General features: G+C 43.1%; 1 protein-coding gene across 3 annotated transcripts in view; it reads right to left on the reverse strand.

The window, feature by feature from the left end:
• SPTSSB (serine palmitoyltransferase small subunit B) overlaps nucleotides 1–15,893 on the reverse strand; it is a 52,757-nt gene that overhangs the window by 24,519 nt on the left and 12,345 nt on the right. Inside the window, exon 1 of one of the 3 annotated variants that reach the window (XM_042460467.1) lies at nucleotides 6,925–7,307. The exons of the other annotated variants lie outside the window; for them this stretch is intronic. The gene's annotated coding sequence lies outside the window, so the exon portion shown is untranslated. Of the gene's footprint in view, nucleotides 1–6,924; nucleotides 7,308–15,893 lie in introns of those variants that run through there. 3 annotated transcript variants of the gene reach the window in all.

Genomic DNA, 15,893 nt, shown 5'->3' on the forward strand with positions numbered 1-15,893 from the left:
CAACCTTTACAGGTATACTGGGTTCCTTATGCGGACAGCGCACTGGCACCACCACCCATAGCTGGCAGGGACACATTTACAACCCCGGCCTGGTCCCATTAAAACGTCTTCCCAGGCGTTCCCAGCCTCTGATCTGTCCTTGCTCTTCTTAGCAACCCTCGGAACCCACCTGGAGCAACAGGTAAGCCCGACTAGCCTTGCCTTCTGGGCCTAGCCCCCCGCTCCCAGAAGGTCGAGACGCCCATCCCGGTGGGAAGCGAGCAAGGCTTACGTGGGCGAGCAACCCGCTCCTCTCTGCGAGCAGACTTCTGGGTATTTTCGCAGCAGCAGCGCTTCAAACCGAAGGTGATTGTTGCGGACTCAGGACAGCAGCGGGTATCAAAGCAATATGGAGACGCTGCATTTCTCTCACCATTTCCAGCGTCCAGTACTAGCCCTTTATTTGTCACCCCATGGGCTCTTTTTGTTGCCTCTGTGTCCGAGACGCAGTCTGCTACGCAACCACCACTAGAATTGCGGAGGAGGAGGGGGGTGGCTCAGAAAAACCGTTTTTCCCTGACATGTAGGCATGCAAAGGATGCAGCAGAAACAGGAGCATGCTCTTTTCAGGCTTCCTTCTTATATTCTTTAACCATGTTGGCGGGGAAACGGGAGGCGTGTCTCCTGCAGCCACCAGCACTTCAGGAAAACGAACCGCCAGGGAGGGGACTGCGATTCCCAAGGCAGCCCAGCACCCCCCACCACAAAGGCAGCATCCTTCGGAACTTACCCCAAGAAAGGAGCACCCAAGAGCATCTTGCCCGACCTGGCTTGGGAAGAAAGCAGCCCCCCTTCTATTTCTCCCTCTCACCACTTAGGCAAGGCGAAACCACAGGCCCTCCTGGATCTTTTCCAGCGAACAGCAGAAGGGCAGGAGGCGAGGAGGCAGGAGGAGGATACCCGGAAGCGAACTGACCCGGACCTGCACGAATTTGACTGGAAAGACGAGCGTCTAGGACGGCCGAGAGCTGGAGACGAACCAAGCAATGGAGCATACTCTGCACCACGTTCAATAAAGAAGGGCCTGTCCCTCTTTCCCATCGCCAGGCAAGGTCGCGATCACTCCTACCGGTTGTCTTTTCGATTCTTTACCCCCACATGGAAGCGACCCCGACACACACGGGCGATCGCTGGAACAAAGCACGCGAAGAAGGGGGAAGGGAGAAGGAGAAGAACATATGCAGGGTTAAGAGGCGGAGGGACGGGCGAGACTGGCAGAAGGGCTTTCTCCTACTACAATCAATATCTTTTTTTGAAGGGCAGAGGTCCCGGAATGGGATCGGAGGACCACATGCTGCTCCTGCGGATTTGCACCTCCTCACGGAGTCCAGATAACATCAGAGAGACCCACGACACTACCTGAGGCAATATGCCCTGGCGCCCCTTTCCGGATCTCGGGGCGCTCCTCGGCGTCACAGGTGCGCCACAAGGAGGCCCTTTGGAAGAGACTAAGGGCACTTCGGATAACTGGATGGCCATCGACCACACGACCTGCCTTCCATGCTCTTGGACTCCTCTGGGCGCTCCGACACACCGCCCACACACTCGACCTCCATTTTTTTGGCGCGTCGGGGCCGGCCGCATAGTGGTGACCCACATCGGGACACCTCAGGGTGGTCACGTTTGGCCAGCGACCCCAGAGATGGATCGGCTTGTCCCACCGTCATTGGATACACTCTCTTTCTTTGGAGCGCATCGAGTCCCGCGAGGGAGGACCACCATCAGGGGTGCTTCTCGACGCAGCCCCTCCGTGGCTTTAAGCATGGCCCTCGTTGGGCTGTGGACCTTGAAGAGAACATCTAGCAATAGCAAAGGGAAAGTCTTACACCCTCATGAAAACGGTGCCCACGTCCACATCCCGAACATAGGCGCACGCCTGTCTGGTAAATCTCCCGTCATAGCCAAAGACGACCCCCCCCAGCAGTTGTCAGAGGGACTCCTGTCGTTCTAATGTGGACCACGCCGACTGACAGGGACACTGTAACTACTTCTCACCCGAGGCGTTAACCTATTTTCTATTGATTTTGATGCTTTCAAATCTTCGTACATTCGGGCAGGAAGCCTCACCCCCCTTCCATGCGGCAACTGGGTACCTTACCAAATGCGAACCCGGCTCTTGAAACATAGCTCGACTGCTCCGCCCCGTATGACACCAATTGCCCCCACGACCTCCCCTAATAGACCACGTACCCTCTTTCTCAGTTTACTGCTTCCAGTGCTATCGAAGCCATCCCAAACTACTGGTTTCACAACTGCCCTAGCTAATTGACCACGACAACGTTGGATACAAATTTCTGCAATCTACGGATAAGCTATGCCACGGCCGTTGATATGGACCCCTGAGGCCCCTCGGCTGGGACTTGAAAATAACCTTGTCGGTTTATGACTCTCGGGATGAGCCCTGAAGATCAGGCCACTTTAAATCACTGCACACCAGGGAGCGTCGACATCCCTGATTACAGTTTTGTCACTAGCTCTAATGTCATTTTGCCTGTGTGCCCTCACAACGTCTCCTTTCAAAATTTAGCGTTTTTTCCCACCTAACACACCGGGTTTTCTGGAAGTGTCTCTTTAGAGGGATTTGCTATTGCCCCCCTTGAGGTTTAGTAGTGTCGCGACTTGCCTCACACGGGTCAGCAAGTTGGTTCATGATGAGTGGGGAATTCCCGAGACGCTCTTTAGCACCAAATTGGCTCAAACCACTACACACACTGGTCCAATCGTTGAATATAAAGAAACAAGAGGAGAAGCTGTTACATATGTAGCTGTACTGCATCCAGACGGATATACCATAAACTTTGCACACATATCTCTCCTAAATGTATGTTAAATGGCTACAAAACACCGGCATTCTCGACCTCTAAACCAATCCAACATTTCAACCCTTCCTGTCCTCTGGTGGCCTCCCTATACTAGTCGCATCATTCCATACTAATAATAATTAATACCATAATGCTGATCGATGATAATAATACCTAATAATCTGTTTTTATTCTCGCCCGCTCTTCCTTGGCAGCTCAAACGCCCAGGTTACACCCGAAGTCCACAAATGTTTCCACTTACAAAACCATGTAAGCACATAAAAAATCCAAATAAATTATAAACTATTAAAACACACACTGTTAACCTTACAAGATCTTAAAACAACACAATAACTAGCTTAAAGTTGCCTCGCGCTTGCCCGGGTTTTTTTCTGGTTTGTGCACGGGCGAGTAGAGCAGAATCTCACAAATCTTCGGCGGGCGAAACGCCGTTGGACGAGGAAGGTTTCCCTAACCCCTCCCCTTCCTAAATAGGCTCAAGGCCGACTCGGTAGCTGAGCTGAGTCACCCGGGAGACGAATTCCAAACGCTGCGCGCGGCGACGACTACGCACAACGCCCCCCCTTGTGCATGTCAAAGGTGTATTTGATTAGGAACCCTAAACAAGTGCTCCCCTGCTGACTCTTGGAGTGTTCGCGGGAGCTACTTCTATGGGCGATGGCGTTCCTCCAAGTCCCCTTGGCCAAGCCATATAGGGCTTATAGGTCATAACCACCACCTGTATTGCGCTCCTGGAAGCGAATTACAGGGCATGCCACTGTAGATTCTGCAGGTAGGTGTTATTATGGCTGCTCCTGGAGCTCCAGTGACCAAGCTTGCTTGCCATTTTTTTTTTTTTTGTTCTGACATACTTGAAGCTTCCGGGTTTGGTACACGGGTTTTGCCACATGTACGAGTGCGTTCACGGGAATATCCAACAGACACGGTCACCAGAGCCATGTACCCCCGTTTCCCGGTCCCCACAGCCTCCCGGTAGGGTCGCAGTGGGATCTAGCTCGTCATCAGCCTGCTAACAAGTGCTCCTGACTGCTCGCATCACCTGGACTGTAAGGTGAGAGGCATGATCTAGTCCACCAGCCCCCCAGATGAAACTTGGTAGTCCTTCAGGGCGGCGCGTGACCCCACATATGGACAGGTGGACAAAATATCCTTACCCCGGGCCTGGGGACAACATCACTGTAGTACTTCAGTTTTTCGGAATAACAGCTGATTCTGTTTTCCTCTTTCCAGCCCCATCTACTGCTACCTCCCAGATACGCGCACTACGATGCGCGGAGTTTATGCCCATCCTGGGAAAGCATCAGTCAGAGACACAGAGAGAAGCATATTTGGGTTTTGACATCAGCTTACTGATAATCCTGCCACTCCGTGTCTCCGGTGATCTTCCAGCGGGTTTCATGCCCGTCAACCATGTTTCAATCGACACTGCGGGGACGCAATGTCATGAGGCGGGAAACAATCATGATGTAGTGCCCTTTTACTCGCCGAGCACACGTTTCCCCAGCTGCACCCCATCTGTGACATTTACCTGAGAGGTAGGAACTGCAACCATGCGCGCGCCGTTCGATCCTGTACCCCGTTCGATACCTGCCCAACTTCCCCATCCAGGTGTTCAAGGAAGGATCTACCATGGTTCAACTTTGTCTTCGACAGCCGCTGATGGATGTCTTTAGAGCTACAAAAGCGACTCACCGCTACCACTGTCATCGCACACGCGGCGATCATCCCGACCCAGTGCGACCATGCAGTCTCGAATCTCTAGCCCGCCCGGAAGGACAGGTTTGTACATGGTTCTTTCTAGAAAACTCCGCATCCTACCAAGGACCATCTCCTGATTAGTTGAATGGCAACCGACCCATGTATCAAAACTTCTCCTAACGATCAGTCACTGTTTGGTGCAAGACCAACTGTGCAGAATGTCGACCTTTTGCGCGGATGGGCACCAACTCTGCGCCAACGCGTCGGTTGAAACCCTCCGAGCATTTCAACCGGTCAGCGCTGAGTCAGGAGTGTAACCCTCAGCCGGACACCCACTCGAGATTTAAGGGGACTTTTCGTGAACACACATCCACACTGGCTCGCATCACCCTTACTTCCCTGGTTCTAACTCGTCGCAGAGAATTCATGACCGAAAGTAACATTCCGCTATTGCCACACTGCGATTAAATTTCACATTGTTTGTTTTCCATCTCGCTAACCACTTTAACTTATCAGCATGACTACTGTTTAGTACCCAGAGAGTCTTAGCTTCCCTTTGACCTTTGACGCGCCACCCCAAGCCCACCAGTTGAAAACCATGTGGTTTTTTACATTTAGCCCGAATTAGCTAGCTTCATTAATGAGTGTGATTCATAGTGGGCCCTGGTCTACATTCAATGCAAAGGCTTTGTATAGAATCCAATCGAAGCCCCCCGTGGATTTCTTCTTACAATTGTTTGGTGCGTGGTTGCTCTATTGCCATCAGAATGCCACCTTCTATCCAGGAAGACGCTCAAATCATAAAACTCGCGTGTTATTCATCTATCCCTTGTCTGCCCGCACATTCCGTGGGCTTTGCCTATCCATCAGTGATTGATCCGCATCGTGGCGCTGCCAAGCCCGGTGGAAAAATGGGCAAGCCCAGGGGCATTGCGGGTGAGCTGCTCTGCCGTGGCCACGGAGCGAACCTGCCATCTAGCAACATAGGACGCCTGCATATGCCACCTTTCCATCATAGGTAGGAGGGTGCGGTCGGAATGGTCCAACTTGCGTATTAGGAGGACCACTGTACTTGACTGATTTTAAAGTTGGACAGCTTATACCTATAATTGAAATTAACTCACACTCCCGCAGGATAACCCGTGGATGGAGAAGAAGGACTGAGGCACAGCGACAGCTGATGACCAGCGACGGACTACCGTACAGATGGATTTATTGCCCCCTCCATAAACTTATCGCCTTTCCAATGGAATTTCCTTCATCCCCCACCTTTTTAGCATTGCAGGAGGGTGCCTCTTTGAAAGTTGTCACGCCCCTCATTCTGATGTGGTTGCTTCAGCTGCGTTGGTAACTCCTGCCCCCCTTTTCTTTGACTGCTTACCCACTCTTTCTAATTGCTTAATTGACCATTTTACTTTCTTGTAATGTTTGACATTAGGGAACGACGAAATAATTCCCGCCGACTAGGACTAGGGGCTAGGAATGACTTTTTCAAGTCGGGCAGCGTCCATCATGTTGGTCTCCGACCGCCCCTGTACCACACTCCAGGTTGTACTTCTAAGGGTCGGTTTAACCCGCCCCCCTTTGTCGTTTTAGCACTATGCTGACAACACCCTTGCCCGTACAGGGGTTGTTTGGTTCAGTATTCTGTTGCTATTTTCTTCTTTATGGCTTTTGTTAATCTAACTTCCCTTCTGGACCTTTGCTGGCTGTGCACCCCTTACTCGAAGTCATTTCGCTCGTTTCCATACTGCTTTCTTTCCTGGAGATATATGAATTTCAGTTATTTCTATATTCTCCGATCTACTGAGTGCACTTGGCTCTTCGGTTATCTCTGAGATCTCCTCTTGCTGTTTTGCTGCGCAAACTATCCACCACCCCTCTGTCTCTCGTTCTCCTTCCCTTTGTTCGTTCTTCCCCTTCCCATGTGCCGTCTTTTTTTTGCCCTTTGTTGGCTCTGTTACGCGGCTTTTCCCCATTAGCGCCTATGGCAATTCGGCTTACGAAGGCTTTTCGGGTTACGAAAGCGGCCGCGGAACGAATTAATTTCGTAACCCGAGGCACCACTGTATGTAGGAGACAAGCCTTGCACTAAGAGCCTCCTTGCAGAGAGAAAGAGGGCAAAGCAAATATAAGATTTTATTAATACACCCAACAGTGGTAGTTTGCAATTTTCCAGTGTAATTAATGCCCTAAAATTTTATTCACCCACAAAACTTTACTATCCACTGATAATTTCTACCCCAAGAGCCCAGAGAAGCTTATGAAGTCAGAAAATACTGTACTATCAAAGGCGCATAGAGAAGATGCCAGCTGAAGAATGTGAAGACAGAAGCAGCAGCAACAACAAACAACAAAACTCAACCTCATCTGATTTAGATATGTGATGACCACACTTCAGACATAGGTCCTGTCTGCACGGGCCAAGTAAAATCTCCTCAATGCATTCTCTAGCGGTGAACCTGGATGATGCATGGCCCAAACCCCAGTTCTGGTGTGAATAGGGGGCATGACCACAGTAGCGGTTAGTCAGTTGCTCTGAGGTCACAATGAGGTGCCCAGTCTTAGTCACATGGCTGGGTACCTCATTCTGACCTCAGAGTGAGTGACATGGCACTGTGGAAACTGCAGTGGGTGGCACAGCAGGATGGATGTGCAAATAGCCACCTGGCATTGCAACATGAGTGCCCTCGTAACTGAGGACATCAAGGCAACTCTGGGCAGAATACGCTAGGCTTTCCCCAGAGGATTCTGGCCTGTGCAGACACCACCTAAGAGATACCAAGACTGGTGAGGAGAAGTTACCACTCATCAGGAGCCATCTATGTTTCCCTGAGGCCTAAATTTTCCCATTTATGGAAAATATATTAGAAATTTGGAATAAATATAAAAAAGGATTAATGAATGAAAACTCAATGATAACACCAATAATAATGGAAAAATCCTTCCCAAAAAATTTAAAAGACTTATTAGATAAAGAATTAAAGGAAAGGAAAATAGATAAAATGGAAAATTGGATGGAATTAAAAATAGGAAAAGAAAATATAAAAGAAAAACTTAGGGGGATAAATATGTCTTGGTTACATTTTATGCAAATAGAACAATGGTTTAAAAATTGGAAGAAAAAAGTATAGAAAAAGGAAAATATACACAATTTGAACAAATAGTTCAGAAAGGAAAAGAAATGGAGGAAAATGAAAATATAAAAGGTATAACTAGTAAAATTTATAAAATATTAATGGACAATAAAAGGGAAAAATTAAATCAAACTATTTTAAAAGAAATATGGGAAGATGAATTAGGATGTAAAATTTGTGATAATGAATGGAATAAGATTTGGGAACAAAGACATTTGAAAAATTTATCGGTGCAAATTAAGGAAAATTATTATAAATTGATTTGGAAATGGTATTTGACACCAGTGAGACTACATAATATAAACAAAGAGAATTCAAAATATTGTTGGAGAGGTTGTCAGGAAGTAGGATCATATCTACATATGTGGTGGCAATGTAAATACGTACAAAAATTTTGGGAAATGTTATGAATATAAAGATAGATAGAAAACCAAATATAGTATTGTTATCAATATACAATGAAATAGAATGGAAAGAAGAAAAAACCTTGTAACAAATTTGTTTACTGCTGCGCGATTAATTATAGTAAGAAATTGGAAAACAAAAATAAATGTGAAATTGGAGGATTGGTATAAAGAAGTTTGGAAGTTAGCAATTAATGACAAATTAACATATAAATTGAAAGTAAAAAAGGATTATGGAAAAGAAATGATTTTGATGAAATATGGAAAAAATTTATTGAAAATGTATTAAGAAAAGAAGATGGGAAATTACCTCCACAGGAGGAGTTAAAATTTTGGATGGAGTATAAGGACGGGAATGGCTCCAGGGGTAGGGTGCACTGAGGGGATATTTAGGGGGTTTTGTAAAAAAAAACAACGACGACTAAGATATAAAAGTATGTATATGTATGGAAAGTAGATAAATCGGTTTTGTTTTTGTAAAATCTCAAAAATACTAAAAATAACAAGTACAAAACATTTAACTGTCCTAATTTGTTTCCATTGCTATATTGTTTAATGTCCTTTTAAATTATTAAAGTTATTGTTATTATTCAACATTTTAAATGGTTCTAAATTGCATTAAACTGATCCTGTCTTTCCAGCACTCTGGGACCTGATGATATGTGGCAGAATATAATATTAATGGAATAATGTTAATAAGTAGGCTTTTTCTGGAGGCTAAAAGTTTTGCACATGCCATATTGATGATGTACAAACTAGTGTTAAATATGATAGAAGAACACTACATCAGCGCTGCAGGACAATCATAAAAAGTCAGGTTAGAGGTACAGGGTAGCAAGTGTTGTCCTTCCCCAACTCCTTATTTATTTTGAGCTAACTGTTGGCAGGACAAGAATTGGAATCTCTGTAGGCATCCAAACAAAATGAAGCTGGCAGCAAGCAGGTGGCAAGAAGGAACATTCTTAAGAGGATACTCAAAGCACAAGCATAAGCTTGTGTAGTTTCCAAGTTCTTGCTTTACTTCAGAAACGCCTTATGTGTTGTAAGCTGCTCTGAGTATATGGAAAAGGAGGGGCAAAAAGTCTTTCACATAAATAAACGTATTGTTATCAAGTAACATGATATTAAGATGATCCTAGTTTGTCTGTGTTGCATCAGGCTCCTTACTGTCTGGAGCAGTTTATGTAAGTTCAAGGGCATAGCAAATTATAATAGTACTGTCTCAAAAATCCTTTGTATGGAGGATTTGGAGACAAAAGCCATGTGATAGGACCTGGATGCAGCCCAAACTAGACTTCAATTCAAGAGAGGTAAATTGCATTATTAAGATGTGTGGTAATCTCCTAAGAGTTGATGCCCCCCTTGCTTTGTCATCGCCTCTTTTCCTAAGAAGTTAAGGGTAAGAAGAAAGGAAATGAAGAGGAAATTTGCTCAGTTTTCAGTTGATGAATAGAGAATTGAAGACAGAACTTTATTTATTGACACAGTGTCAGTCCTGATGTCAACACTGTACCCTGGCAATCTGGCACCAAAGCAATGTATACTTTACTAACAAAGCATTGGAGGGTACTGGAAAATTGCCAAGCGAGCATCAAGTAAGAACAATTTAAGTTGAATTGTTCCTTAAATTTCTGATTATTATTATTAGTGGAAAGGGCCAGTTAGTCAATGATAGCATCAGAATATTCTGGTAATGTCTAAACCTCTTTTCCTTGAGGTTTTTTTTTTTTTTTGAAAGAGCCACATTGTCTATATTTTTCCTTGATTCAGAATACTTTTCCTTTAGCATGGCTCTATTTTATTTTAACCTTCTGGTCACTCTCTGACCTTTCCCTTCAGAATTTAAGAACAAAAAAATCTTATGTGACCATTTTTGGAAGTTCAAACTGATGCCAGAGAGAGGGAGGTTCTGCACCAGCCAGCTAGTGAAAGAATTAAACTGAAGAGTGTAAAAAGAGTAATGGGGAGCATTTATGGAATTTCCTCACCTCTGTTCTCCTGTTTTTACCATTTCTCATTGTTGGAATTTTTGGATCACCACACATAAGGGAAACTTGAAAAGCAGCTGTATCATGTTCCAATCAAAACCAGATTTTCTTGCTCATTTGATGTTTATCATTATTGAGATCGGTTCATGACCATTTCCTTAGGTGAAGCTATATATCTTCCTTAATGCCTGGCTCCTTAGGAAAAATATTTCTGTTCTAGCCAGTCAGACAATGCACCACAGCCAGATTTGTGAAATCTTTTTGTTTAGAAGTAGAAAATTACATAGTTTTGGGAAGGAATTGAATCAGTGGCATGGGAGGAATTAAGCTCTCCTCATGCTGGTACCTGTAAAACGTCTGCCTCCTCTTGCCCCAAGCAAGGCTAATAGCAGTTTTGGAACCATTTTCATAATGTTCAAATGCTTCTTCACCAGCACTACCTCAATGCAATTCCTTCTATGCTAACTTCTATATCAGCCTTCCTGCACCATGATTAAACAAAACAAGACATTTCATTGTGCCAGTTGTGGAGTATTTATTGACCCCCAACAAAATTTGCAACGAATGGACAGTAAGGTTATGGTTAGAATGTAACATTCCCAATGGGAATTTCAGTATCTCCACATAATGGGGGGGGGATTCTTATCTTCCTTCCTAAATGTCACCTTCCTACTGACAATCACAGCACATTGCTTTTGCTTTCCCAATTTGCCACTAATTGCATGGGTCATCTTCTGTCCCAGTATGTTACATTGCCTGGGATAAAGCAGTACCCCAATGGAATGATACAGTAGATCTTTTAGGTCTTTTTTTTGGTGGGTCCTCTCACTCTTTAATATATAAAATAACTCTTTACATGCCAAGTGATTTAGACTGGGAGAAAATGTTTACAACTCTTCATGTAGCAATAGCAAAGAATTCCTGCATTGGAACTTTATGCTAAAGAAAAACAAAAACAGATTCTGGGGAACTAAAAAGTCCTGTCCTTGGACCCTTCCACACTAGGACCCTTGGACCCTTCCACTCTATGATTCTACTTTAACTGCTGTGGCTACAGCCTACAGAATCATAGGGTTTGTAGTCTGGTAATGCACTCGAGCAGTGGTCCTCAAACAGTCCTTTTAAGGAGATTTCAGACTTCAGCTCCCAGGAGCCTCAGCTTCAGTGGTTTGGGGACCACTGCACTAGAGCTTTCTGGCTGAGAATTCTCAGTTCCTCAACCACAAATCTCAAGATTCCATAACATGTTACCATGGCAGTAAAATGGAATCATGACTGTGTAGTGTGAAAAGGACCTAGGTTCATGAGTGTTTAAAATAGGATCCATATGAAATTTACAAAATCCCAAAATCTTTGCAAAAATTCCTGGAAAATGGAGCACAGGTGGTATCTGACGCCTAACAAAATAGCAAAAATTTATAAAACAGGACCAGGAACATGTTGGAAATGTCCAAAATTAAAACTTTTTTGGAAATGTATACATAGAGAAATTGAACATATGCTACAGGCTAAATTTGAAATGAGAGCGGAAATGTACTTGCTAAACATGCTAGATAAAATTCCTATACAAATTAAGATCAAGCATGGAAGAATTTTACTTTATTTAATAACAGCTGCCAGAATTACACTTGCCCAATTTTGGAAAAATCAAGAGATACCTTATTTGGAAATTTGGTAGGAGAAAGTTTATGAAATGTGGGAGATGGACATTCTAATGGGTCATTTATCTCACAAGGACATTACAGTAATAAAAGAAGAGTGAGACCCGATACTGATATATTGCATGAATAGACAATAAGTTTACAATAAGATAAATTTACAGCACTTTATAAATAAAAGTTAATAATAATAATAATAATAATAATAATAATAATAATAATAATAAACACACAACTAATGTAATACAGTCGTCCCTGCCCTTATGCGGGGATCCGTTCCAGATCCCCCCGGGTAAAGTTAAAAATGCGGATGCTCAAGCCCCATTCAAATGAATGGGGCTCGTGCCTGTATGGTGGCAGTGCACGGGGCATACCCCACAGGAGCACGCACCATTGTTTTCTTCTGGTGCGGCTTCCAGCATATGGACAGTAAAACACGCCCGTGTATAACATGGACGCACTGTATTACTGTCTACTGGACTTTATTGATTAGAATTATACTTCGAGGGTACAAGAAAACAATCAGAAACGGGGGAAAAGAGAAGAGGGAGAATTCTATGTACAAGGTTGAGAGTTGACTTCAAAGTAACTTAGGAAGTATGTGGTTATATTTTCAGTGTATTCTCTGACACCGAGAAAGGGTTTATATCCCTGTAATGGTGTAATGAAGAGTTGTTTTAAGCTTTTATGTATATAAAAATTTTAATAACAACAAAAAAGATCCATAGACTGGATCATGGCTCTCTCTGTATTACACAGTTTTGTCCAAGTATTTCAATTTCAGGAAATACATATTTCTGTGCTTTTTGTTGTCATTAACTGCCTTCAAGTCGACTTTAATATATGGCAACCCCTGTGGATGAGACACCTGCAAGATGCCCTACCTAAATCTGTCCATCTGGTATGTGGTCTGCCTCTTTTTCTCATACCATATACCTTTCCAAACATTATTGTCTTTTCCAGGGAGCAATGCTTTCTCATGATGTGGCCAAAGTTCTACTAACAAGCTTTCTTTCTTTCTTTCTTTCTTTCTTTCTTTCTTTCTTTCTCTTTCTTTTTTTTCTTTCTTTTCGTTAATCATCCTTCTATCCCACCTTAATCATCTTCCATCATTTTTCTATCCCATTTTTTCAAAACAAACATATATCACAAATGAAAAGGTTCCCAGTGCAGCATACTCTGCTTGTAGCTACCTTGTCAATAGCACTACTAGTAAAATCTACATCTTTTGCATTGTATTGGAATACAGAGGGGAAGGGGCGCATGGATGAGATTTTGGATTACATCTTAAATCCTATCTTCTAATAATAATCCTACTCCCCTTGTTGCTTAATTACAACAATCTAAAACATTAAAAAATAAACATACCTCCCCAACATCACTGTAAGTTAAAACAATAATTACCTTTGAGTAGTTTTGTACTTCCAGCTTCCCTGATCAGCAGTGGTATGTACAAGTTACCCACTAGTAGTCTGTCAGGACAACTTTAAAAAGATGTCATTTCTATACCCCTATTTTTGAATACATAAGTAATTCACAGTGGTATTTATGCATAAGTTGCCTAGTAAAAAATAATTGGAATAGTAGCTATTCATGACATGTCCCAAGTATGATAGTTTAAGTTTATTCATTTTAGCTTCTAATCAGAATTCAAGCTTCATTTGCTCTCAGATGAAGCTTCATCAGTTCTTAGCCCCCATTTCTTGGTCTTTTTGGCAGTCTATAGATATCATGGGGTGCTAAAAAGACAAACAGTTGGGCTGCAGGCAGGTTGCAGATTGTGTACCACTAACATAAAAGGACCATAGGACTATAGCACTAATCTTCCACACAAGCAAAATTATCCTTAAAATGCTGCAACACAGACTTCAGCCACATATGGAAAGAGAAATCCCAGAGGTGCAAGCAGGGTTCAGGAAAAGTAAAGGCACTAAGGACTACGTGGCACACATATGATGGCTAATGGAGCACACCAAGGAATTCCAAAAGAAAATCAGGATGTGCCTTATAGACTATAGAAACACCTTTGACTTCATTGATCATGAAAAACTATAGAATGCTCTCAAAGACATGGGACTGCCAATACACTTGACAGTTCTGCTGAGAAATCTATACTCAAGAAAAGAGTCCACTGTCAGAGCAGAATATGGAGAAACAGAATGGTTCCCATTAGGCAAAGGAATCAGGCAAGGCTGCATATTATCACCACACTTGTTCAATTTATACACTGAAAACATCATACAAAGAGCAAGGTTAGACTTAAAAAAAGAAGGAGTGAAGATAGGAGGAAGGAACATTAACCACCTAAAATATGTATATGACACAAGAATACTAGCTGAAAATATTATGGACTTGTAACACTTACTAAGAAAGGTCAAGGAAGAAAGTTCAAAAGCAGGCTTGCTGCCAAACATAAGGAAAACAAAAATAATGACCACAGAGGACTTACATAAATTCAAATTAGTACCTGGGATCAAACATTGTTCAGAATGGAGATTGCAGTCAAGAGATAAATAGAAGCCTAGGAATGGGAAGGGCAGTCATGAAAGAGCTAGAGAAGATCCTAAAGAGTAAAGATATACAACTGAGTCGTCCATGCCATGATATTATCAATCACTATGTATGAGTCAAGCTAGAAATATTCAGAAGCCAAGACGATGAAGCTGAGGTTGTCTTACTTTGGCCACATCATGAGAAGGCATGACTAATTAGAAAAGACAATAATGATGGGTAGAAGAAAGAGAGGAAGACCACACTCCATATGGCTGGACTCAATTAGGGAGGTCACAGGCATGAGCCTGCAGGAGATGAACAGAGCAGTGGAGGACAGGGAGTCTTGAAGATGTCTCATCCACAGGGCCACCATTAATTGAGGCCAACTCAAGGGCAGCTAATAACAACAGCTGAAAAGAACTTAGATGTCATGTCCTTCACATGGTAGAAAATCAGAAATAGTTTCTGCATCACAGTGATGTAGCATGACAAAGCTAGCCACCAGGGAATAACCCATATTGATGACCCTCCACAATGAAGGATGCTCTCGACTTCTCCCCCAGTATTCATTCTTTAGGCTTTCCCTATCATCTCATGTTAAAGCAAACAATCAACTCTTCCTTTCTCACTGCCCTGCTCCTCCCTCTGCTTTCTGGAATGATACACAGAATGAGTGCCTATACATTCATTTAAATACATAATTAATACACATGCTCAAAGTAATTACCCATGTTCCATTACATCATAATAATCATATGATTACAGAATTTCCATTCATTACACAAGAACACTTATTTCTGATCTATAAAACATAGTAAGACATGCCAACCCATTGTTTTTCTACGTGTGTGTGTGTGTGTGTGTGTGTGTGCGCGCCCACACATGCCTTCATATCACCTGTTGACTTATGGCAACTCCATGAATTTATTAGGATATTCTTAGGCAAGGAACACTCAGAAGTGGTTTTGCCAGTTCCATTCTCTGAAATACAGCCTGTAGTATGCAGCACATGGTACAGTATCATTGGTGATCTTTCATCCAAGTACTAATCAGAGCTGACTCTGCTTAGATTTCAAGATCAGTCAGGGTCTGACCTTCCACATTCCTCAGACCACAGTTTTTCTGGCTCATTATCATCACCATTGAAATTCAAATAGAAATTACACATATTTCAAAATTAGAAGTGAACTTCCATCCACTTTTAGTTTTCTTCTTCATTTTTTTTTTTTACAAAGGACAGTCCATGATACCTCCTAGAGGGAAATGAGAGTATGGGGTTTGTTCAGGGAAAGCCCAAGATTTGCAGAAGTAACCTCCCCCAAAACAAAAGCAGACAGTGAAAAAGAAAGAAAGAGAAATCTTTGAAAAACAAAAGGGAAAAAAAAGGAACTGAAAGGGACAAACCTTGGATTGCCAGAGTGAAGACTGGAGAGGAGTCTTGTACCTGAATAGTCATAATTTATTATAGTTCACAACCTCAAAATTTACACAAACAGTCAGGAGATACACATCCCCAAAACCTCTCACAATAAGACAAGAGTGGTAGAAGTTGCTAATCCTAGATGCCTCAGAGAGAAACTTATTGCGACTTCGAGAGATACATTCAGGCATTTATCTTCCAACAAGAATTTTACATAAAAAAGAACTGATCTTC

Source organism: Sceloporus undulatus, chromosome 3, assembly GCF_019175285.1.
Source record: "Sceloporus undulatus isolate JIND9_A2432 ecotype Alabama chromosome 3, SceUnd_v1.1, whole genome shotgun sequence".
NCBI classification, from domain to species: domain Eukaryota; kingdom Metazoa; phylum Chordata; class Lepidosauria; order Squamata; family Phrynosomatidae; genus Sceloporus; species Sceloporus undulatus.